Source organism: Phocoena phocoena, chromosome 8 (genome assembly GCF_963924675.1).
Source record: "Phocoena phocoena chromosome 8, mPhoPho1.1, whole genome shotgun sequence".
Lineage (NCBI taxonomy): Eukaryota > Metazoa > Chordata > Mammalia > Artiodactyla > Phocoenidae > Phocoena > Phocoena phocoena.
Genome location: NC_089226.1, coordinates 42,729,507 through 42,753,195, shown reverse-complemented (window position 1 = coordinate 42,753,195; position 23,689 = coordinate 42,729,507).

Sequence of the window (23,689 nt, the reverse complement as noted above, 5' to 3'; positions counted from 1 at the left end):
GGACTTCAGCACTAGAAGACAGACATTTAGGCAGTCTGATGTTAACAACAATCAGCCAATTATTTTGATTTAATTAAAAATGAGTTCATTCTATAAGGGAAAAGAAATCTACTGGTCATCAGGCAAAAGCAAAACAAGAACAAAAGACAATCAAGCATGTATTTAAATTTGTTCATGTTTCTAACAGTAGTTTAATTCCTTTCTTTTTTCTTTCTTTCTTTCTTTCTTTCTTTCTTTCTTTCTTTCTTTCTTTCTTTCTTTCTTTCTTTCTTTCTTTCCTTACCCTACGTGGCTTGATAGATCTCAGTTCCCAGACCAGGGATCGAATCCAGGCTCCTTACAGTGGAAGCATGGAGTCCTAACTACCGGACCACCAGGCTATTCCCTAGTTTAATTCCTTGTTCTCATAGTTGGTCAGTTGCTCAGAAATGAAAAGAATACACACATATTTAACCCATTTTCTTCCCATATCACCAGTATACTCTGCACGTTGTATTATCTAAGACTGAATCAAAGACAGGACAGAGTACAGGAATACAGGGGATACTGTGATGTCAAATGGTTCACAAGTAGGTCACCCAGGTTAAAGGTCCATCAGATTCCTCTCTTTGCCCTCACAACTGAAAGTTTCCCCGTATTCAACCTCTGCATCTAGAACAGTAACAGCTGTTTCAGTGTGTACCGATAAGTGTAAACCAACCACATCTTGGCTCCAAGATCCCCCAAAGGTGGGCACTCTTAGGATCCTTCCTATGTCGATTGCTTCCACATGGCTGCAGGATATAACAAAATATGTCTTTGAAATCTGCATTTCTCTAATTAGTGAATTTGCACATTTGTTACCTCCACAGCAACCAGCTGCCACTTGTGTCTCCTGCATGTATGACACCTCAAAACACCACAGAAACTTATCTCTGAATCCTCAGTTAAAGTGCAAGATTGCATCTTTGTTAGCCAGTCGGAAAAATATATACCTCTACTTATTTTGCTTTCCCTTATATAAACTTAGAATTAACCAATTTCCAAAGTGTGAAAGAAGAAAATATTAGAACTACTATTTCCTGATTCCTCCAGCCCAGGATGGGTGGAAGGACAGAGTCCAAAGTGCTCTGCTTATGATATATTCAATTAAAGGGAGAAATGAATGTAACTAGGAATAGCTTAAAATGAATTGTCAATAGAGACAATGTAGGTATTGCTGAAAAGTGTGATAAATACAAAGCGTATGTTTTACCTAAAGCAGTATCATTTTGGCTCATTCTGATTTCTCCCCAAAAGGCAAGGAAATGTGATTATTCCACAAAGAAAAGTGAAAACGATCAAGGGATAGCACCTATGTAGACCGTGACAAAGTGGTGAGTGATGATATGTTCCTCATCCTTAATTCTCCTGGACTACAGCAAGTCATTCAAATAAAGATCTGAGGTTCCTCTAAATAGTGCTTGTTCTGCTGGATTCCATTTTACGCAGCTGAGTATTTGCCATTGGATACAAATGAGCAAGCATTGGGGAAAAAGTCCAATGACTACGAAATCAAATCCAAATAAAGGAAACTATCATATGAAAACATCATCTCCTTTTCCCCAACTATGAACAACCAGTGACACCGTGAATATTAACAGTGGCAAAGACCTAAGACATTATTCTGTACCTTATCTATTATAGTTCTCACATTACGGAGACAGTTTGAAAGAAGTGAAGTGACTTGGAAAAAAACACACTGTATAAGAAACAAACCTGACTTAAGCATCGCCTAGCCTTCACTCAGCAAGTGTGAAATGTTTCTCACATATCAAGTATTATGCTAGATGCTGATGATGTAGAACAAATATATAGAATTTTTTCTTAAAGTCAGTCTAAAGGAGGAGCTAAACTTGTAAAAAAATCAACAAAAGCCTATGAGAGTCACACTGTTAATTTCCAATTTCTGATTCATTAAACGGATCAGAATATTGAGGTTTTGAGACGTCACACAGCTAGTGAGTGGAACACTCAAATCTGGCTGACTTCAGGCTCCATGTTCCTAACCTGTTCTTTTTTTTTTTTTTTTTTTTGCGGTATGCGGGCCTCTCACTGTTGGGGCCTCTCCCGTTGCGGGGGCACAGGCTCCGGACGCGCAGGCTCAGCGGCCATAGCTCGTGGGCCTAGCCGCTCCGCGGCATGTGGGATCTTCCCGGACCGGGGCACGAACCCATGTCCCCTGCATCGGCAGGCGGGCTCTCAACCACTGCGCCACCAGGGAAGCCCCCTAACCTGTTCTTTTTAAGTGTAAGAGTTTTCTGATAAACATGTTTGAGTGTATTTGTGTGTGTGGGGGGGTGGGGGGTGGGCAGTGGTAGGAGGAGATTACATACAGTATGCGTATTTTCACTGTTTTTCTAATCCCACTCCAACAACCTCTATGAGAAAATAAATACCAGCGTTTGCCCGTAAACACTGACCTTTGACCAGAAACATTTTGCAGAGGCACAAATAAAATTGTATTAGTCAATGCTCATTACCTTGAGCAGGATTGTATGTGTGTGTGTGTGACAAGTTTCTATTGATCCTACCTAGGCTACAAAGAGGCAGAGAACCCATCTGTCAAGAGTTTTCTAAAAACCTGCTCTGCTTCATCTCACCTAGCTCCTCACCCTAAGAACTAGAAACTTGACAGGAAAAAACAAGCAGCCGTTACCTTCAGGGCCTGTCTTGTTAATGATGTTGGCTCTGTTCCATTTTGGGATGGTCAGAGCTATGCTGCAGTTTCAACTGATGTTGTAGAATGAATTCTGTTAGTGAGTAGAGAGGTGTCATCTCTATGATCTCAGCAAGGTGGATAGACGGTAACAGGCTAAACAGAGGATGGGATCCATGACTGGATGGATGTTTACTAAGGATAGTATTCATCCCTATAGAATAGTCAAATTTATATTTTGTAGTCAGAAGAATAGGAGGAGACTCCAAATTCAGCCAGAAGCTGAATTACATAGAAGAAGTAGACTGATGTGTTAACTGTCTATGATATTTTTCTCAGTAGGAAACCTGACTTCTTTTAGGAATGTTCCTTAGAAGATCCACCAGTATAATTTCACTTAATAGCAACAACTACAATAATAATGATTAATATTTTTAAAAATTTTTAAACACTAAATTACAAAAATTATCCATTTCTAACTTCACAGTGTGTGGTTTCCCTTATTCCCCTATTGTAGATTGAAAAAGGCACCAAAGCAATCATTAGCTCAGTGACTTAGAGCTACTTAGTGACACACTGAATCAACTCTAGGTCATTCTGGCTCCAAAGCCATGTTTTTCTGTTATGCATTAGTTTCCCAGGTTGCCAGAACGAAGTATCACAAACAGTGTGGTTTAAAATAACAAAAATGTATTCTTTCACTGTTATAGAGGCTAAAAGTCAAGAAGTTGGCAGGGTTATGTTCTCTTTTATTTGTTCAGCAGTCTTCCTACTTCTTTTTCAAATCAATTCATCTATTTTTCTTAATATGTGCTATATCTCTCAAATTGGCCTAATTTGCAAATTTCCCTTACTATTTACACCATTCTAAGAGAGAGTCAAACTGCTAATTAAGTTGGATCTAATACAGATCTCATGACACCCACCCAGACATCTTAACATGGTGGGCTTAGGGTGTCTGGGTATATATTTATCAATTCTTTTTGTTGTTAGTCTTTGATCAATTTGCTCTCTGGCATCCCTCTACGAACATGATTTGATTTTTAGAGAATAGGAGTGCATAAAATGTCTCTATTGATTTGTACATAAAAAGATAAATAGGCATATTTTGAACATTTTAAAATTAATTCCTGCCCTGTCTCAAGTCCACACAAATTATATTAGGTTTATTGCATTAGTGGATAATTTGGATTTTAATATCAATATTTTAGAACTATGGGGTTAGCTGGGAACTTAAGGTTATGTCTATATGTGACATCCAGACACAATAATTTCAAATTGGTCCTTGTTAGGGAATGACACTTATCCTAATCCTTTATTCCTCATTTTTTTTTTCTTAAAGGGGAAAGAATGACTTATCCATGCCTAGAAGGGAACAACATCAGGAAGGCCTCCATCCCACTCTCCACCCCCATCTCTGACTTATTTCAACTGGTTAAATCAGTAGCTGGTGAGAGTGGTGAAGGGTTTGATTAATTAGCACTCTAAACCCTAACATACAGTGTCAAGGGATAGAAAATATGGATAAATAGAAACCGACACTAAACATGATACAAGATATCAGCCTTCTAACCTAAAGTGCAGGTTTCCTAATAAAGGAAAGTTGGAGAACACTGTAGTCCCTTCCTCATTGAACTGAATGACTCCAAAACAGGACAGCTATAGAAGTGCAGCTTCCCCACTGCTGTCTGTGTCTAGTGCAAGGTAGACAGGGGGTATGGATGGCCATCTATGGTAAACAAGAATAGTGAAAATGAACTCAATTGATCTGAATACAAATAGGTCCAAGACAGAAAGAGCAAGATCCCAAAAGCCAGGATATACTTTATCTCTGTTCTAATTTTATCAACAAGAAATATCATTCTTCCTTGGTAAAGAGGAGGAAATCATTGAGGGTAGAGAGACTGAGAGGTGTCTTCCAACACCTTTTCCTTCTCAGGGATGAAACAGGAACTCCTTATCTCCACCTGCTTCTTTGAAATAAAGTAGGTTAATCAGGAGGCCCTTTCCCTTCCTCAACAGCTGAACAGACTATTGGACAGGTACTGACCAAGTGTTTGGTCAATGGTATCTACCCCATTCTAGTGCCTAAAAGTCCAAGCAGCAGTTAACACCAGTAAACTAAGGAATTTTTCATGGTGCTTGCCTCTCTCTCTCTCTCATCCTTCAAAATCTTTCTGTGCTCAGTAATTTTATCGGATATCAAGATACTATTTCTCTTGATCTCACTGTACTTTCTATCTCACTTTATTTTTAAGTTTCTCTCCTTGACACTCTCTCAGCTTCACACCTTTTATCCAGAGGGTGCATCTCAGTTAATCCTCATCCTAGGCCTGTGGGACTTCTTCATCCCAAATCCATGGTCTGAGATCCAGTTTATTCAAGAAAGGAAAATGAGAAAATGTGTCTCATCTAGATTCAGATCCAAATTAACCTAATGTTTATTTAGATCTATCTATATATATATCACAGACACTACATTATCTCGACCTTACTTTGTTCAACAACCCTGTGAAAGGAAACTTTTACCTCAACAGCAGATTATAATAAGTAATAATTATTGAATGTTTCTCATATATCAATCATATTCTAATTGTTTTACTTCTTATCACATTAATCCTTACAATAAATCTATGAGTTCAGTGCTATTCTAATCATTATTTTAGTGATGGGGAAACTGAAGCACAAAAGGTTAAGAACTCTCTCAATATTATAAGCTAGAAGGTGACAGAACTGGGATTTGAATCCAGGAAAGTTTATCAAGATGGGGAGGTTAAGGTTATGACAATGGAATCACTTGACCAACTTCACAATTAACAAAGCCTGGTACCAGAATTCAAGCCCAAGACTGCTTTTCATCAATATCTCTTTTCTAATATACCTTAGTGTATGATAAATCATGAATAAGGAAAGAAAATTAGATCATATGCTTTCACTTAGCACTATAAATACCTGAATAATAGATTAAAAATAGCCTTGACTGAATAGAAAGAATTCGAGATTGTATTCATCATTCACTCATTTATTCGATAGAGAGCCCAGTCTACTGTTAAATCACAATGGCCTCATCAGTGGCTCCTGCAAACACCCATCAATTTTAAGTTTTCTGTACACCAAGGCACTTGGTATTCACATCTTAAAAGTTTTCAAAGAAAATCAAAGTTTTCTACTAAATTTTAAAGTCTTTATTTAGATGGTGGAGGCACAACACTGGGAGATTTTCAACATATAAAGTTACTAGAAGGGAAAACCAGAAGGTCTACTACTTATTTCAATTCACTGGCTGACATAGACACAACAGAGGCCCACTGCTTGCCTGATAAAGGCTGTGAACTGTGAAATTAACCCCTTGATTTTCTGGGGTATTTAAAGGAGATTTCCCTCCAGCCTCTCAACAAACATAAATGCTCAGGTTTTCCTGCTGCAGCTAGGAAAAAATCATCCTACCACTAGTAAGGGAATAGCAGTCAGAGAGCTCTTTAATCTTATAGCTCATGGTGCTTTGTTCCTCCCAAATACTTACCCACTCACTGCTTCCAGAGTAGGGCCAGAGAGGAAAAAATGGAGCAAATTAATTTTGTGTCTCTCATTTGAATCTTCCATACTATGTCTTACATCAAAATCAGGAGTTGAGCAGCTGCATTTCTTAACTGTATTTTCTCAGTTAATTGATGCCAATGCCACATAAGAACTATATAAAAGCCTTGCTAAGATCAAGCTATAAAATAAAATCTTACCTATATTGCCCATTTTGTTTATCAGTGAGTCTGGTTTCGTCAGTATTTATGGCAGAGGGAGTGAAGACAATTAACCTCTGTCATCCAGTCAATCACCCACACATTCATGCCTTTAATCTTAAAACTACTACATAATTAGCAATTATTTTGAATGGTTCATCCTATGCACCATTCTGATCACAATACCCCACTGCTCATAATTTATTATTGGTTGCCATATGTTTAGGGAAGGAAGTCCCAAATCTTTTGCATGCATTCAAGAACCTCCATAATTTGGTGCCTGGATATGTTTCTGCCAAGAACTTTGCCCATCACCTTATCCCGTTTTGAAGTGCCTCTCTTTTCTAATCCCATGTCCAATGCAAGATTCAGGACTTCACCTGTTCACCATGGTTTCTTATAAGTAGTAATTATTATTTTATACAGCAGGTTCTTATTAGTTATCTATTTTATACATATTACTGTATATATGTCAATCCCAATCTCCCGTAAGTAGTCATTCTTCATCTCAAGTTATTTGAGAACCTCCATCAGATGAAAGGTGTTGGAAGACATTATATGTTTCTTCTTCACTTTTATATATTCCATTGCAGCTATAGTGTCATATCTCTAGTTTTGTTTGGTTTTGTTTTAAACAAATGGTTACTCATTGACTTAAATTGAATCTAAATGTGTAGCTGGGTATGGACATATAGAAGATGATTATTAACTATTACTATTCATTGAATTGCAGAGGATGTAAAGAAAAATAAATCTCCTTTCCTTATGGAAACCATCATCTACTTAGGGATAAGAGGGGTACATGGGAAACATGGAAGACTGAAAAACAATGCCAAATTGCCAGTGATGGAGAATTAAAGATGTGGTACAGACATTATATTTTACACAGGGCTCAGAAAATCATATGAACAAGATGAGTTGGGGAAATGAAACTTGTAGATGGAACTTGAGGCAAGCCTCAAAAGTTGAGTAAGATATGAAAGAGCAAAGACTGAAACAAGGGTGTCTCAGGTAGCTGGAAAATCCAGAGGACATGAATTGTCAACTCGTTTTCAACTAAGGAATGGCAAATGACCACTATCTGGATGACTCAACATGACAGCAAGACCATAGTTACCTCCCTCTCACTTTAGTCTGAAACTAGTCCATGATGACCATTAACATGATGCTCCATTGACCTTCATAAAATTCCTCTACTTCCTCTAATAATAATTTCTTCCTAGCCTGAACACACTCTTATTAGAAAGTCTACATGTTCCCCCTTCTCAGAAGTCAGTTCTCATTACATCTGCATAGCAGTGGTAGGATATATGATATCATACCTCTGGCATCAGCTGATTGGAAAAAGGTTGGTGCCAAGTTAGGCCAACCTTCCTCTTTCTCATGGACACTTTAGGACTTTTTAACTGGGATTCCATGTAATGCTGGGTTAGGTATTACTATAGATCTACCAAAGGAGAGAAAGTAACTCTCCAGAAACAAGAAGAAAAATGAAGCAGGCATGCAAAGAGAAAGAGAGATGAAAAACCATGCAACCTCAGAAACACAGAGAAGATAACCCTTCTCATATCTGATTCCAGGAATATAAAAGGCCTTTTATTCTCTTGGAATCTGTCATATATCCCATGTATGCATCACCTTTTGTTCCCCCATTTTAGTTCCCCCATTTTACTCCACCACACCAAAGCCTGTAACCCACACTTATCACCTTTTCATTATCCTTTAGCCCTCTCAATTTCCTCTCATTTCTCTCTTAGCCTTGCTTAAATTGTAAGGTCAATCATTTAAAAATGAATTCCTTATTTATTTTCTCAACTCCTTACATCTAACTTTGAAATACATCTTTTGTTGAAACTTCCACCTTAGTTAAATCCAATTTTCCAGCTATTCGATGTCTAATACCATGCAGCTAAAAGTAGCTAAAAAAAACCTCAGAGTCACATTATCTGAATCTAGTTTAATATAGTGACCTCTGATTTCAAGTGAGCTTTTAATACTGCCCCAAAATCTTACTACCTTTCCCTGGAGTATTTACTTTCACAACTTTAATATGATGATTTCATACTTTCTATTTCCTCAAACCTCCAGTCCTTATTCTCCTAGCCTCCATCCTCTCTCTCAGATAACATTTCTTCTACAACCTGAAAAAGCAAGAACAATTACAAAAGCACTTCCAGAAACTCCCACCTCCATATCTCACACCGTGCACATGTTCTTTCTTCCTATCAACATAGATGATGTGTCTGTAATCCTCTGCATAAAGAGTAGATTTCTTTTGTGTAATATATCTCATATACTTCCCTACTCAGTATCACAACTTTAATGTCATAAAAAGCAGTTTCCTTTTACATTTCTCTTTCTCTTATAGTCCATATTCACTATATCAGCAATATCTGTCAGTTTACAAATCAAAATGTAAACAGAACGCCAGAGCTCACCATTTCCCCTTCTCTGAACTGCCATCATTTCTTGCCTGGAATACTGCAAGAGCTTTCTAACTTGTCTCTTTGCTTGTACCTTTACCCTCTGAAGTTTATTCTCAGCCAACCTCAGGAATGATCATTTTAAAATTTAAGTCAGATTATGATAATATTTGCCTTAAGTTCCTGCATTAGTTCTCCACTATGCAAGTAGTAAAAGTTAGTGTCTTTCTATTGACTATAAGCTCTTATGTGACCCAGTCCTTGTCACTTTTTTGGCCTCATTTTTTACCATTCTCCTCCTCGACTTCCTAGACACCAACCACTCTAGTCCTCTTGTATTTCTGAAACATATCAGGCATTCACCTGTCTCAAGCTCCTAGAATTTGCTTTAATCTCTGCCTCGGAATTGCCTTCTCCTAGATATACACCTGGATCACCACTTCACCTCCTATGAGTATTTGGTCAAATATTTTTTCTCAGAGACAACTTCCAGCCAGTGCTTCCTGTCAAAATACTTCCTGAATTTGCAGTAGGTTGACCAACCATCCTCATTTGCTTCAGACTATCCTGAGTTCAGCATTCAAAGTCTTACATCTCAGTAACTCCCTCAGTTCCAGTCAAACCAGGATAGTTGACCACCTTAATAGCAATCACTCTCATTCATCCATCACCTATACTTTCCTTGTTCTATTTTTCTCCATAGTACATTTTACCACCTATGTACCAAATAATTTATATGTTATGTTTATATGCCTCCTCCTCTCATTTTTTTTCCACTGTAAACTCCAGAAGGGTAAGGAATTTAGTATGTTTTGTTTACTTTTGTATTTCTTACCACTTAGAATAGTGCTTATAGGAGGCAATCCTTAAATAATTGTTGAACGAATAAACCAATAATTTAATAAAAGAAAAAATAGTTCTCACAATTCCCTGTGTTTGGTTAAGTTAGGCTAATTGGGTTTCTCTTCCTTGCAACCCAATGAACTGTAAGACTCTACCAACTTCCTCTTTGGGGACAGACTAAATTTGTTCTTACATCTGTGCTATTGATGCCAAATTCCTCTGACCAGATTTCTGAATCAGCTTTGATTCAGTTCTCTATGGGGAGAGTTACCATCACACAAGAAAGATCACATGGCAAGGGGTACATGAGCTTTACTGAAACACATGGAAAAACAGGTGAGCAGGGTGGTGGGGTTCTGGTCCAAGGTGGTGACATAGGAGACTGTTGAAATTACCTCCTCCTATGGATACACTGAATCTACAGATCAACATGGGAACTTAGAACTGCTAGCTTCACCCTGAGGAGTGAAGGGTTTGGACCCAATATCTACCACCCCAGCTTTTAAGTCTTCCACCAGAGGTATGGGCCTCCAAAATACCCAGCTCTGAAAGCAAAAGGGACTTGCTTCCAAAAGACCCACAAGACTACAGCAAACAAGCAGTTCTGAATGGGATCGCAAGGTTTGGCCATGGCTATCCCCTGTGGACAGAGACTGTTGCCTGCCATTTCAGTAAACAAAGGATGTATTCACCAGAAATCTATCAGCTACTGCAGCCACCTCCAGACAGTGTACCCTGAGATGAATTCATGATGGAGAAAAACAGGATACTTTTCCTATATATTTAAAATGCATGTCACAGGAATAATTTCAATAATCCCAGACTCCTGCATCTTCTTTTACATAGAAAAGCACTAAAATCATTAACTTAATTGTCTGTTTTTTGTGATTAACAGTATCTTTTTTTAACATCTTTATTGCAGTATAATTACTTTACAATGGTGTGTTAGTTTCTTCTTTATAACAAAGAGAATCAATTATACATATACATATGTTCCCATATCTCTTCCCTCTTGAATCTCCCTCCCTCCCACCCTCCCTATCCCACCCCTCTAGGTAGTCACAAACCACCGAACTGATCTCCCTGTGCTACGTGGCTGCTTCCCACTATCTATCTATTTTACGTTTGGTAGTATATATATATCCATGCCACTCTCTCACTTTGTCACAGCTTACCCATCCCCCTACCCATATCCTCAAGTCCATTCTCTAGTACGTCTGTGTCTTTATACCCGTCTTACCCCTAGGTTCTTCATGACCTTTTTTTTTTCCTTACATTCCATACATATGTGTTAGCATACAGTATTTGTTTTTCTCTTTCTGACATACTTCACTTTGTATGACAGACTCTATGTCCATCTACCTCAATACAAATATCTCAATTTCGTTTCTTTCTATGACTGAGTAATATGCCATTGTAAATATGTGCCACATCTCCTTTAAACATTCATCTGATTATGGTCACTTAGGTTGCTTCCCTGTCCTGGAGATTGTAAATAGAGCTGCAATGAACATTTTGGTACATGACTGTTTTTGAATTATGGTTTTCTCAGGGTATATGCCCAGTAGTGGGATTGCTGGGTCTTATAGTAATTCTATTTTTAGTTTTTAAAGGAACCTCGATACTGTTCTCCATAGTGGCTCTATCAATTTACATTCCCACCAGCAGGGCAAGAGTGTTCCTTTTCTCCACACCCTCTGCAGCATTTATTGTTTCTAGATTTTTTGATGATGGCCATTTTGACTGGTGTGAGATGATATCTCATTGTAGTTTTGATTTGCATTTCTCTAATGATTAATGATGTTGAACATTCTTTCATGTGTTTGTTGGCAAGCTGTATATCTTCTTTGGAGAAACGACTATTTGGGTCTTCTGCACATTTTTGGATTGGGCTGTTTGTTTTTTTGGTATTGAGGTGCATGAGCTGCTTATAAATCTTGGAGATTAATCCTTTGTCAGTTGCTTCATTTACAAATATTTTCTCCCATTCTGAGGGTTGTCTTTTGGTCTTGTTATGGTTTCCTTTGCTGTGCAAAAGCTTTGAAGTTTCATTGGGTCCCATTTGTTTATTTTTGTTTTTATTTCCATTTCTCTAGAAGGTGGGTCAAAAAGAATCATGTTGTGATTTATGTCATAGAGTGTTGTGCCTATGTTTTCCTTTAAGAGTTTGATAGTGTCTGGCCTTACATTTAGGTCTTTAATCCATTTTGAGTTTATTTTTGTGCATGGTGTTAGGGAGTGTTCTAGTTTGATACTTTTACATGTACCTGTCCAGTTTTCAAAGCACCACTTATTGAAGAGGCTGTCATTTCTCCACTGTACATTCTTGCCTGCTTTATCAAAGATAAGGTGACCATATGTGTGGGGGTTTATCTCTGGGCTTTCTGTCCTATTCCATTGATTTATCTTTCTGTTTTTGTGCCAGTACCATACTATCTTGATTACTGTAGCTTTGTAGTATAGTCTGAAGTCAGGGAGCCTGATTCCTCCAGCTCCATTTTTCATTCTCAAGATTGCCTTGGCTATTCGGGGTCTTTTGTGTTTCCATACAAATTGTGAAATTTTTTGTTCTAGTTCTGTGAAAAATGCCATTGGTAGTTTGATAGGGATTGCATTGAATCTGTAGATTGCTTTGGGTAGTAGAGTCATTTTCACAATGTTGATTCTTCCAATCCAAGAACATGGTATATCTCTCCATCTATTTGTATCATCTTTAACTTCTTTCATCAGTGTCTTATAATTTTCTGCATACAGGTCTTTTATCTCCTTAGGTAGGTTTATTCCTACATATTTTATTCTTTTTGTTGCAAAAGTAAATGGAGTTTTTTCTTAATTTCACTTTCAGATTTTTCATCATTAGTGCATAGGAATGCCAGAGATTTCTGAGCATTAATTTTGTATCCTGCTAGTTTACCAAATTCATTGATTAGCTCTAGTAGTTTTCTGGTAACAAATTTAGGATTCTCTATGTATAGCATCATGTCATCTGCAAACAGTGACAGCTTTACTTCTTCTTTTCTGATTTTGATTCCTTTTATTTATTTTTTCTTCTCTGATTGCTGTGGCTAAAACTTCCAAAACTATGTTGAATAAGAGTGGTGAGAGTGGGAAACCTTGTCTTGTTCCTGATCTTAGTGGAAATGGTTTCAGTTTTTCAAAATTGAGGATGATGTTGGCTGTGGATTTGTCATATATGGCCTTTATTATGTTGAGGAAAGTTCCCTCTATGCCTACTTTCTGGAGGGTTTTTATCATAAATGGGTGTTGAATTTTGTCGAAAGCTTTCTCTGCATCGTTTGAGATAATCATGTTTTTCTCTTTCAATTTATTAATATGGTGTATCACATAGATTGATTTGCATGTATTGAAGAATCCTTGCATTCCTGGCATAAACTCTGCTTGATTATGGTGTATGATGGTTTTAATGTGCTGTTGGATTCTGCTTGCTAGTATTTTGTTGAGGATTTTTTCATCTGTGTTCATCAGTAATATTGGCCTGTAGTTTTCTTTCTTTGTGACATCTTTGTCTGATTTTGGTATCAGGGTGATGGTGGCCTCGTAGAATGTGTTTAGGAGTGTTCCTCCCACTGCTATATTTTGGAAGAGTTTGAGAAGGATAGGTGTTAGCTCTTCTCTAAATGTTTGATAGAATTTGCCTGTGAAGACATCTGGTCCTGGGCTTTTGTTTGTTGGAAGATTTTTAATCACAGTTTCAATTTCAGTGGTGTTCATATTTTCTATTTCTTCCTCTTTCAGTCTCACCAGGTTGTGCATTTCTAAGAATTTGTCCATTTCTTCCAGGTTATCCATTTTATTCACATAGAGTTGCTTGTAGTAATCTCTCATGATCCTTTGTATTTCTGCAGTGTCAGTTGTTACTTCTCCTTTTTCATTTCTAATTCTATTGATTTGAATCTTCTCCCTTTTTTTCCTGATGAGTCTGGCTAATGGTTTATCAATTTTGTTTATCTACTCAAAGAACCAGCTTTTAGTTTTATTGATCTTTGCTATTGTTTTCTTCATTTCTTTTTCATTTATTTCTGGTCTGAGCTTTGTGATTTCTTTCCTTCTGCTAACTGTGTTTTTTTTTTTTCTTCTTCTTCTTTCTCTAATTGCTTTAGGTGCAAGGTTAGGTTGTTTATTTGAGATATTTCCTGTTTCTTAAGGTAGGATTATATTGCTATAAACTTCCCTCTTAGAATTGCTTTTTGTGCATCCCATAGGTTTTGGGTTGTCCTGTCTCCATTGTCATTTGTTTCTAGGTATTTTTTGATTTCCTCTTTGATTTCTTCAGTGATTACTTGGTTATTAAGTACTGTATTGTTTAGCCTCCATGTGCTTGTATTTTTTCAGATCTTTTCCTATAATTGATATCTAGTCTTATGGCGTTGTGGTCGGAAAAGATACTTGATATGATTTCCGTTTTCTTAAATTTATCAAGGCTTGATTTGTGACCCAAGATATGATCTATCCTGGAGAATGTTCCATGAGCACTTGTGAAAAATGTGTATTCTTTTGCTTTTGGATGGAATGTCCTGTAAATATCAATTAAGTCCAACTTGTTTAATGTATCATTTAAAGCTTGTGTCTCCTTATTTATTTTCATTTTGGATGATCTGTCCATTGGTTAAAGTGAGGTATTAAAGTCCCCTACTATTTCCACTACTTTATCTTCCAGGTCACTTATCCATTCTTCTGCCTCAGTTATTCTGCTGTTGAACCCTTCTAGAGTATTTTTAATTTCATTTATTGTGTTGTTCATTGTTGCTTTTTTCCTCTTTAGTTATTCTAGGTCCTTTTTAAATGTTTTTTTGCATTTTCTCTATTCTATTTCCAAGATTTTTGATCATCTTTACTATCATTATTCTGAATTCTTTTTCAGATAGACTGCCTATTTCCTCTTCATTTGTTAGTTCTGGTGGGTTTTTACCTTGCTCCTTCATCTGCTGTATGTTTTTCTGTCTTCTCATTTTGCTTATCTTACTGTGCTTGGGGTCTTCTTTTCTCAGGCTGCAGGTTCATAATTCCTGTTGTTTTTGGTGTCTGTCCCCAGTGGCTAAGGTTGGTTCAGTGGGTTGTGTAGGCTGCCTGGTAGAGGGGACTAGTGCATGTGTTCTGGTGGATGAGGCTGGATCTTGTCTTTCTGGTGGGCAGTTCCTCATCTGGTGGTGTGTGTTGGTGTGTCTGTGGGCTTTTAATGATTTTAGGCAGCCTCACTGCTAATGGATGGGGTTGTGTTCCTGTCTTGCTAGTTGTTTGGTATAGGGTGTCCAGCACTGTAGCTTTCTGGTCATTGAGTGAAGCTAGGTCTTGGTGTTGAGTTGGAGATCTGTGGGAGATTTTCGCTGTTTGATATTACTTGGAGCTGGGAGGTCTCTTGTGGACCAGCGTCCTGAAGTTGGCTCTCCCACCTCAGAGGCACAGCACTGACTTCTGGCTGAAGCACCAAGAGTCCTTCATCCACACGACTCAGGCTGCAGATGAGGTAGTGAGTCCTGTTTAAGCCATGGGTACAGTGGACACCAATAAGTCTGTCATCATCTTTATTTTCTTTCAAAAACCCATTAACAGCACATTGGAATTTAAAAATAGTGTCATCTTCTGGCCTGATGCCCAGTTGCACCAATTTTTAAACAAGGAGTAGTTTCTGGTAAGTCCTCTGACTTATAATAGAAGGAAGTGTATGTTAAGTCAATAATCAGCCCAAGTTCTTCATTCTGTTCTTGGATTTTGTTAAAAAAGATCCAAGGGGGAAAAACATTTTTCTGGAGCAAGAGTTTTTTCAAAACTCTTTTTTAAAGGAACTTTGAAAGCAATGAAACATGTCCCAGGTATCCACTGTCCAACTGGGTGATAGTATTTCCACCTTTCTGGGATGCGCTTTCAGCCCTTCCTCTTGGCCGACAAACGTCCGGAAAAGCCTGCAGTATCTTTTGATGTTCAACTACATGAGGTATTTTTGTTTATTCATTTGTTTTGTTTTGTTTTGTTTTTGCAAAACTCCTGTATATCCTGGCTTTTTCCTTACCTGTTTCTGAACAGTTCCTCAGAGCTATCAGAGAGGCTGTATCCCAGCCTGTAGTCCTCAGTAAGACCACCGAATAAATCATAATTCTCAACTTTTAGGTTGTGCAGATTTTTTTCAGTCGACATCCTCAACGCTCTAAGCAGAGGCAGCAGACAGAAATGCCCAGCTCCCAGTCTTTCCCTGAAAGAAGTACATTTGCATATCTTGAAACTCCACTTGAGGGTCATGCTTCTAACTGAAGACACATCTAAGAACATACTGCAATCTTTTCCAGAGACTTAGAAGGCCTGCAGGTGCCATCTCTGCATTTTTATCTGGCCAGCTCCAGGGTGCATATATCTGACACCCTGGCTGTTGCAGCTCCTACCCAGGGGACACACCTTTGATCACCTGCTGCTGGTGGATAGTGAGGCTTCAGTTCTAGGTCCCACACGATTATAGCAAACAAATGAATATTTCTTAACTAGCTCTCCTTACAGGTCTCAGGGCAGAGGGAGCAGAAAGAAATGCCTATCTCCCAGTTTTTCCCTTAAAATGGCCTATTTGCATACGTTAACAGGGGCTGTCTGCGGATGGGCTTCTAATTAAACACACATCTCGGGACAGACTTCAGTTTATCCTGGACACCAGAGAGGCTGGCAGTCACCATCTCCAAATTTCCCTCTTGCCCATTCTAGGTCACCAGTGTCTACCTGGAACAAGTTTATACACACATCTGGTGCCTCTGCTTTTTCAGCTGCTAGCCAAAAGATGCACCACTTGATCAACTGACTCTGTTGGCCAGGGGGTTTACATTCATGGGTCCCACAGGATTGTGGCAAAAATGAAACAGTTATGTGACTATTCCCCCAGGTCTCAGCACAGAGGGAGAAGATGGAAACACTCAGATACTAGTATTTCCCTGAAAGAAGTATGCTTTCAAAGCTCCTCTCTGAAGAGCCAGCTTCCAATCAACCAGCATCTAGGTGCTGACTGATATCTTCTTTTAGGGACACTGAGGTCTTGGCTCACCCTCAACTACTAGGAACCACTAAGAACAAAAACGATTGTCATGGAATCACAAAGGTTTAACAGACAACCAAGAGATAGGGCCAGGCTGGATGACCTTAATGAAATGGAGGTGAGTGATTTACCTGATAAAGAGTTCAAAATAATGGTCATAAAGATGCTTACAGCAGTTAGGAGAACAATGTATGAACAAAGTGAGAATTTCAAGAAAAAGTGAACCAGCAATTTCACTTCTGGGTATACACATGAAGGAAATGAAGTAACTATCTTGAATAGATATCTGTACTCTTATGTTCATTCCAGCATTGTTTACAATGACCAAGACATGAAAACCATGTTAAGTATCCACTGATGGATCAATTGATAAAAAAATCTCTTTCTCCACATATATATTTCTGTTATTAAAAAAAAAAAGAATTCCTGACAAATGCAACAACATGGATGAGCTTTGAGTGTGTTATGCTAAGTGAAATAAATCAGACAGTGAAGGACAAATACTATAACATCTTATTTATATGTGGAATATTAAAAAAAATAAACTCATAGATACAGAGAACACATTGGTGATTGCCAAAAGTGGGAGGGAGTAGGCAAAATGGTTAAAAGTGATCAAAGGCTGCAAACTTCCAGCTATGTGTTAAATAAGTCCTGGAGCTATAATATAGAACATGGTGACTATAGTTAACAATGCTCTAGATTACATTTGCTAAGTTGCTAAGAGGGTAGATCTTAAAAATTCTCATCATAAGAAAAAAAGGTTGTAAGTATGTGTGGTGATGAATAAACTTATTGTGGTTGTCATTTTACAACATGTTCATAATTGACGTATCTGGGAGATACTGTGGGTTCCATTCCAGACCACCATAATGAAGCAAATATTGTAATAAAGCAAATTACACAAGTATTTTGGTTTCTCACTGCATATAAAAGTTATGTTTACCCTATACTGTAGTCTGTTAGGTGCACAATAGCATTAGGTCTGAATAAACAATGTGCATACTTTAATTTAAAAAAGACTTTATTGCTAAGAAGTGCTAACCCTCATCTGAGCCTTCAGCAAGTCATAGTAGTAATGTCCATGTCAATGATCACTGATCACAGATCACCCTAAGAAATATAATAATATTGAAAAAGTTTGAAATGTTGTGAGGATTACCAAAATGTGACACAGAGACACTAAGTGAGCGAATGCTGTTGGAAAAATGATGCCAATAGACTTGCTCGATGCAGGGTTGCCACAAATCTTCAATTTGTAAAAAACATAATGTCTGAAAATCGAAATAGGGTAAAGCATAATAAAATGAGGTATGTCTATATATCAAATCATTTTGTTGTATACCTAAAACTAATATAATGTTATATGTCAATTATATTTCAATAAAATTGGAGGATAAAAAGTGGGGACTGAATTGTGTCCTCTCCAAATTCCTATATTGAAGCCTTAACTGGCGGTATTTCAAAATGCAAACAGATTTAGAAATAGTGCCTATAAAGAAGTAATTAATGTAAAATGAGGTCTAACGGGTGGACCCTAATCCAATATGACTGGTGTCTTTTAAGAGGAGATTAGGACACAGACACTCACAGAGGGAAGACTATGTGTAGACATTAGAAGAAAATGGATCTAAAAGTAGAGAGAGGACTTAGTAGAACCCAACCTGGTCAACACATTGATCTTGAACTTCTAGCCTCCAGAAATGTGAGAAAATAAATTTCTGATGTTCAAGCTGCCCACTCCCTGGTACTTTGTTATGGCAACCCTAGCAAGCTAATACAGGGACTTAATTAGGAACAGTGGCCTGGAAGAGATTTAGATATACAGGTTATAATAATAGAAAAATCAAAGACTAAATCCTAAATCCTATTAGTGACATTTCCCACTTTGATACACAGAAGCCTCCCAAAACGATCTGTCTGAATATAAATGTTCAAAGCATAGTTTGCCTAGCAAGACAAGAGATTTGACATCTGAAGAATTGGTTCAAGTCCTGGTTCCGTTTTCTCACTTCATGATTTTTGAGAGTCAATAATCTATTCTGAGCATCATTTCTTTTTCACTGATTAAATGTTAATAGTGAGATAACAGTACCGATTTTCAGGATTGTTGAGAATATCAGATATGGTGCTCAAAAGTAAAGGACTTAATATTAGCATTGTAATTAATAATGACTACAATAATAATATTATATAAGTTTGTGTTCATTCATAGAATTTATGAATTTATGGATGTTATTTTTATTATTAATTTAAGTATCATTTAAAATAAATTTCTATGGCAATGTTTGATTAATAACAGCCCTGATATTTTAATGCACAGTTTGTTTTGTTTGGATACATCTAAATTAGTTGCATTCAGGTATTATCTCCAGCTCCTTACCCATTAATAATAAGAGAATGGGGCTTCCCTGGTGGCGCAGTAGTTGAGAGTCCGCCTGCTGATGCAGGGGACACGGGTTCATGCCCCTGTCTGGGAAGATCTCACATGCTGTGGAGCGGCTGGGCCCGTGAGCCATGACCGCTGAGCCTGCGCGTCCGGAGCCTGTGCTCTACAATGGGAGAGGCCACAACAGTGAGAGGCACCCGTAACGTAAAAAAAAAAAAAAAAAAAAAAGAAAGAAAGAAATAATAAGAGAATGATTTAAATGTTTTATTTATCCACCTAGTAAATTAACTGACCTGTAAGTCTGCAGCAATCTGAATTTTGAGAATACAAACTCAACATCAGAGAGTTCTAATAGGCCTATCTAGCCAGTTCCGTTATAACTTGATGAAGGTCAATCAATTTGATGGGTGTAGGTTTAAACTTCTTTAATGGACTTATACATTCTACCTTACCCCCAAGTTTTTATATGGCTGTCCAGGTGCTATAGTACTTACTCTACAGATATAAAAACAGAAGACTCAAGAACAGAAAGGTTTAGTCGTTTGTGTCCCATAGTCCCACTGTTAGAATCGAAATCCCAGTTTTGTTCCCTTGCCAATAAAATAATTCTAAAAACTGTCTGCTTTCTTTTAAACTGTCTCTATATTTTTCTACTGACATTTTATTACATCATTTCCTTTTTTGTTTATCTCATCTTTCTTATATTACCCTAATAGATTCCAATATCTGTTCCTATTTCTAAACTCATACTAAGAGGATAAGAAGGAAAGGACTTTAATAAAACACAAGGAAACAGAAGTGCAGAGTGTGCGGGGAAGATAAATTAATAACCTATAATGTGCCAGATACTAAGTTATGCTCCTTACATGCACTGTGACATCCATACTTCCAAAGAACCACTGGATACATGTCTCTCTCCTCTACTTGCCCCACTCCCTACTCCCAGAAAGTAAGTTTCACAGAAGTTAAAAAGTAGTAAGAGTTAGAATAGGGATTTCATTCAGGTCAAGGTGATTCCTGAGTCTATATTCTCTCTACAAATAAAGCTGTCCCTCAAGTAAAATGTTACTGTGTTGCATTTACCCTAGTTTCTTGCATGCTCCCTTTGGCAGCATGGACCCCATAGGAACACCTTACTAAGATTTTAAGTCATTCCAACTCACCGTTCTCTCAGAAGAGATTAGTTTTTCTGGGCTCCTTGGTGCTCCCTTCTTTCTAATCTCCCCTTTTGAGGTCTCTGAAGTTAGTCTCACACATCTGTGTTTCCACTAGTAAACCTCTTGTCTCTTTTGATCTGTAGAATCAGATCCTCAGGGCAAACTTTGAGGATCTATTCAACTATTCCCCACACACTATAAAATAATCATTTATACCAGTTTCTTTCTTCTCTTCTTATCTTTAACCAACTCGTTACTTTTAATTAAAAAAAAAAAAACTCAGCACCTTGAGTTACCTAATCATCTCAGTTATTTCTACATTCCAGTAGTTAATCCTTGAAGTAAAACCATCAATATTCACTTGAGCCCACATAAATTATTAGTTTGCAAAATATGAGGAAATATGAGGCTCTATTTTTAACTTTTTTTTCCTTTTTGGCCATGGGTTTCCATCATTGCCAAGATATTTTAAGTTGCTTTATATAATACCTTTACCCTAAATACATCCTATTATCCTCTTCTTCACTCATCATACCCAACAGAGGTTTGTTGTTTCTTTTTTAAACTGCAAAATAGGGAAAAATACAACTGTCTAAACAACAATGACATTTTGATTCTAGAGAGAAATTCACTTAGTGCATTCCAGTTTCAAAGGTATGTTAAGCAACCTCTTGGCTTAAAGGAACTCAATGTCTGGTGTGGAAGACTAGTCACTACAGCAGAATATGGGGAGAAAAGAAAATATGTACCATAGGCAATTTGCCATAGGAGCACATCGGGGAAATGAATAACTCAGCTCAATCATTTATAAGAGACTTCATAGAAATGATGCTTTAGTATCATCATGAAAGATAAATAAGAAGCAGAAAGTGAGTCAGAAAGTAAGTCATAAAAAGCTGACAAATTCATTTGGCCTATGACACAAGAGCTCTTTTGAGTGAGGAAAGGACTAGGTTTGGGTTCAGTAAACCTGAGATAGAATCTCAACTCCATTAATTGCTGTGTGACCTGTGAGAACTTTGACAAATTACTTACTCTCTAAGGCATGATTTCCTCATTTTAAAAAGGGTAATAATCATTTATACTTTATTGAGTTAATTTGAGGATTAATCAGGAAATATATACTAAATTTTCAATGTATAGTGATATTCATTCAAAGTTAGAGTTTTTTCCTGGCAACAAATTCAGTGAACAACTTCTCTGAAATAAAAGGAAAGACACCAGAAGTAAGAAATCATTCACTCTGAGTCTTCAATGGACTCGTACTGCAGTGAGATGGGCAGAGCAAGAATTTGGTAGTGACTATAAGACTGGAAATCTGGGCTCTCATTTGTTTGCTGAGTGACTCTGGGCAAGTTATTCATCCTCTCTAAATCCTCAGTTTCTCATCTATGAAGAGGCAACCCCAATAGAATTGTCATCAATATTATTATTATTATGAGAGAATGCATGTATGTAAAAGTCAAATGCAAAGAAATCCTTTCTATCTGCAAATATTCTCTGGCTATCTTTTCACTGCTTCACTTCATTTTCCCTATTGTGTGGTTGCAGGAATCAAACCTTCTTTAGTTCTTCGCCCAGCCTTGCTTAATACATTTAGATACACTCCAAGTAAAGGCTTGTTTGGCCCACCATCTTCAAGCTTCACCAACTTACTATTTATGTTTGATTCAGCTGTCCATTTGAATTAACAATCGATTTAGCACATATGCTACAATTAGATTGAGATATAACCAGCAGGGCAAGGACTCTGCACACATTTGTTGGGTTCTATAAATCAATATGCTAGTTCAGTATCCCAGATAAAAAGACTATACTTGGTTTTTACAGGACAAAATAAAAATATGGTCAGATGTGATTTTTATTTGAATTTGCTTCCAGACTTCATCAATTGTTGCTTGGTCAAATTTGCTCAAAGCATGCCTGACTGTAAAAATAATACTCCACTATTTAATTATTTAAACAAATGCAAGTCTTCCCTTAAACCAAATTTTCCAATTATAGTATGGGAATAATGATACCATGAGGTCTTCAAGGCAGGGGCTATGTCATATATTTATGCTACCAAAACTAGCAGATAGATGAACATAGGTGTCACATAAAGAGGTAAAATAACATCTGTTGAATTAATTACATACATCTTGAGATTGCCCTGAGGAATGACTCATAAAAATAATATTATCTAACAGTAATTAAGAGTATACAAAATGCTAGATATTATGTTAAGTATTTTACATATATTATCTCCAATCATTAATTTTTTGAGGTAGGTACTATTATTTTCATCATTTTATAGACTAAAAATCAGTTTTATAGTCTAGTGGCTTGTCCAAGATCACATAGCAAGTGCCAGAGTCAAGACCCAAACCAAAACTCTGACAGGAAAGAAACAAATTTTTATCACAATGTTAGATAAGAAATGAAATAATAGAATTAAATTATCAATGCCCAAATTTAGAGCTCCATCCCATTAACAGCTCCTCCCTTGAATTTCAGATTCACATAATTAGCCATACATCATTTCCACTTGCATATCTAAAAAGCATCTGAAAGTAGTATGTCTCAAAATCAACATTTGCTATTCCACACATCCATACCAACTCTCCCTTCAGTGTATGGCATTCAACTCCCACCATATTCAGGCACAAAATGTGCATTTGTTATTTTCCTCTCTCAGTCCATAACCAAGTTATCAGTATCCCCAAATGTCTGTATATTCAAAATTTTTCCTAATTTACTACTTCTTATCACCTCCACCACTGCTACCCTACCCCAAACTATTTTTCACATGACCTACTGTGATAGTCTTCTAACTGCCCTTAACCCCTTCTGCCCTTGACCCCTACCTTACAGTATATTATCCTATCAAATTAGAAACTGATCCTATCAAATTAGAAACTAACACCACCACTAAATCCATACTAATGGAATAACATGAAGTAGTAAAAGCGAGTAAAAATAATTTCATATACATTGAAAGGAAGTAATCTCTAAGATATACTGTTAAGTGAGAAAGGCAAATTACAGAATATAATATAGTATTAAAAAAAGTTGTCATGATTATGTATATGTGTTTCCTTATATCGGCAAAAGTAAACCCTGAGAGTATAAACAAGCAAAGAAAATGTTATCCAAAGCAATAGGAGGGATCAGCAATGGAAAAAATTCCTCTCAGTATACCTTGTTATATAGTTTTGATTTCAGACAAATCTAATAGTAGCATGATTTCAAAAATAAAATTAAACTGAGACATAATAAAGCAATCTCTAAAAGTGAAAGCAAATAAATGAATGAACCTAACCGTATATAAAGTTGGTGACATAACTACCTAAAAAGTACTTTTTCTAGTGACTTCAAAACACAATATTTTGACTACATAGGAAAAATTGAATATATTCAAGGGACAAATAGAGCTGGGAAGAAATCTTAAGCT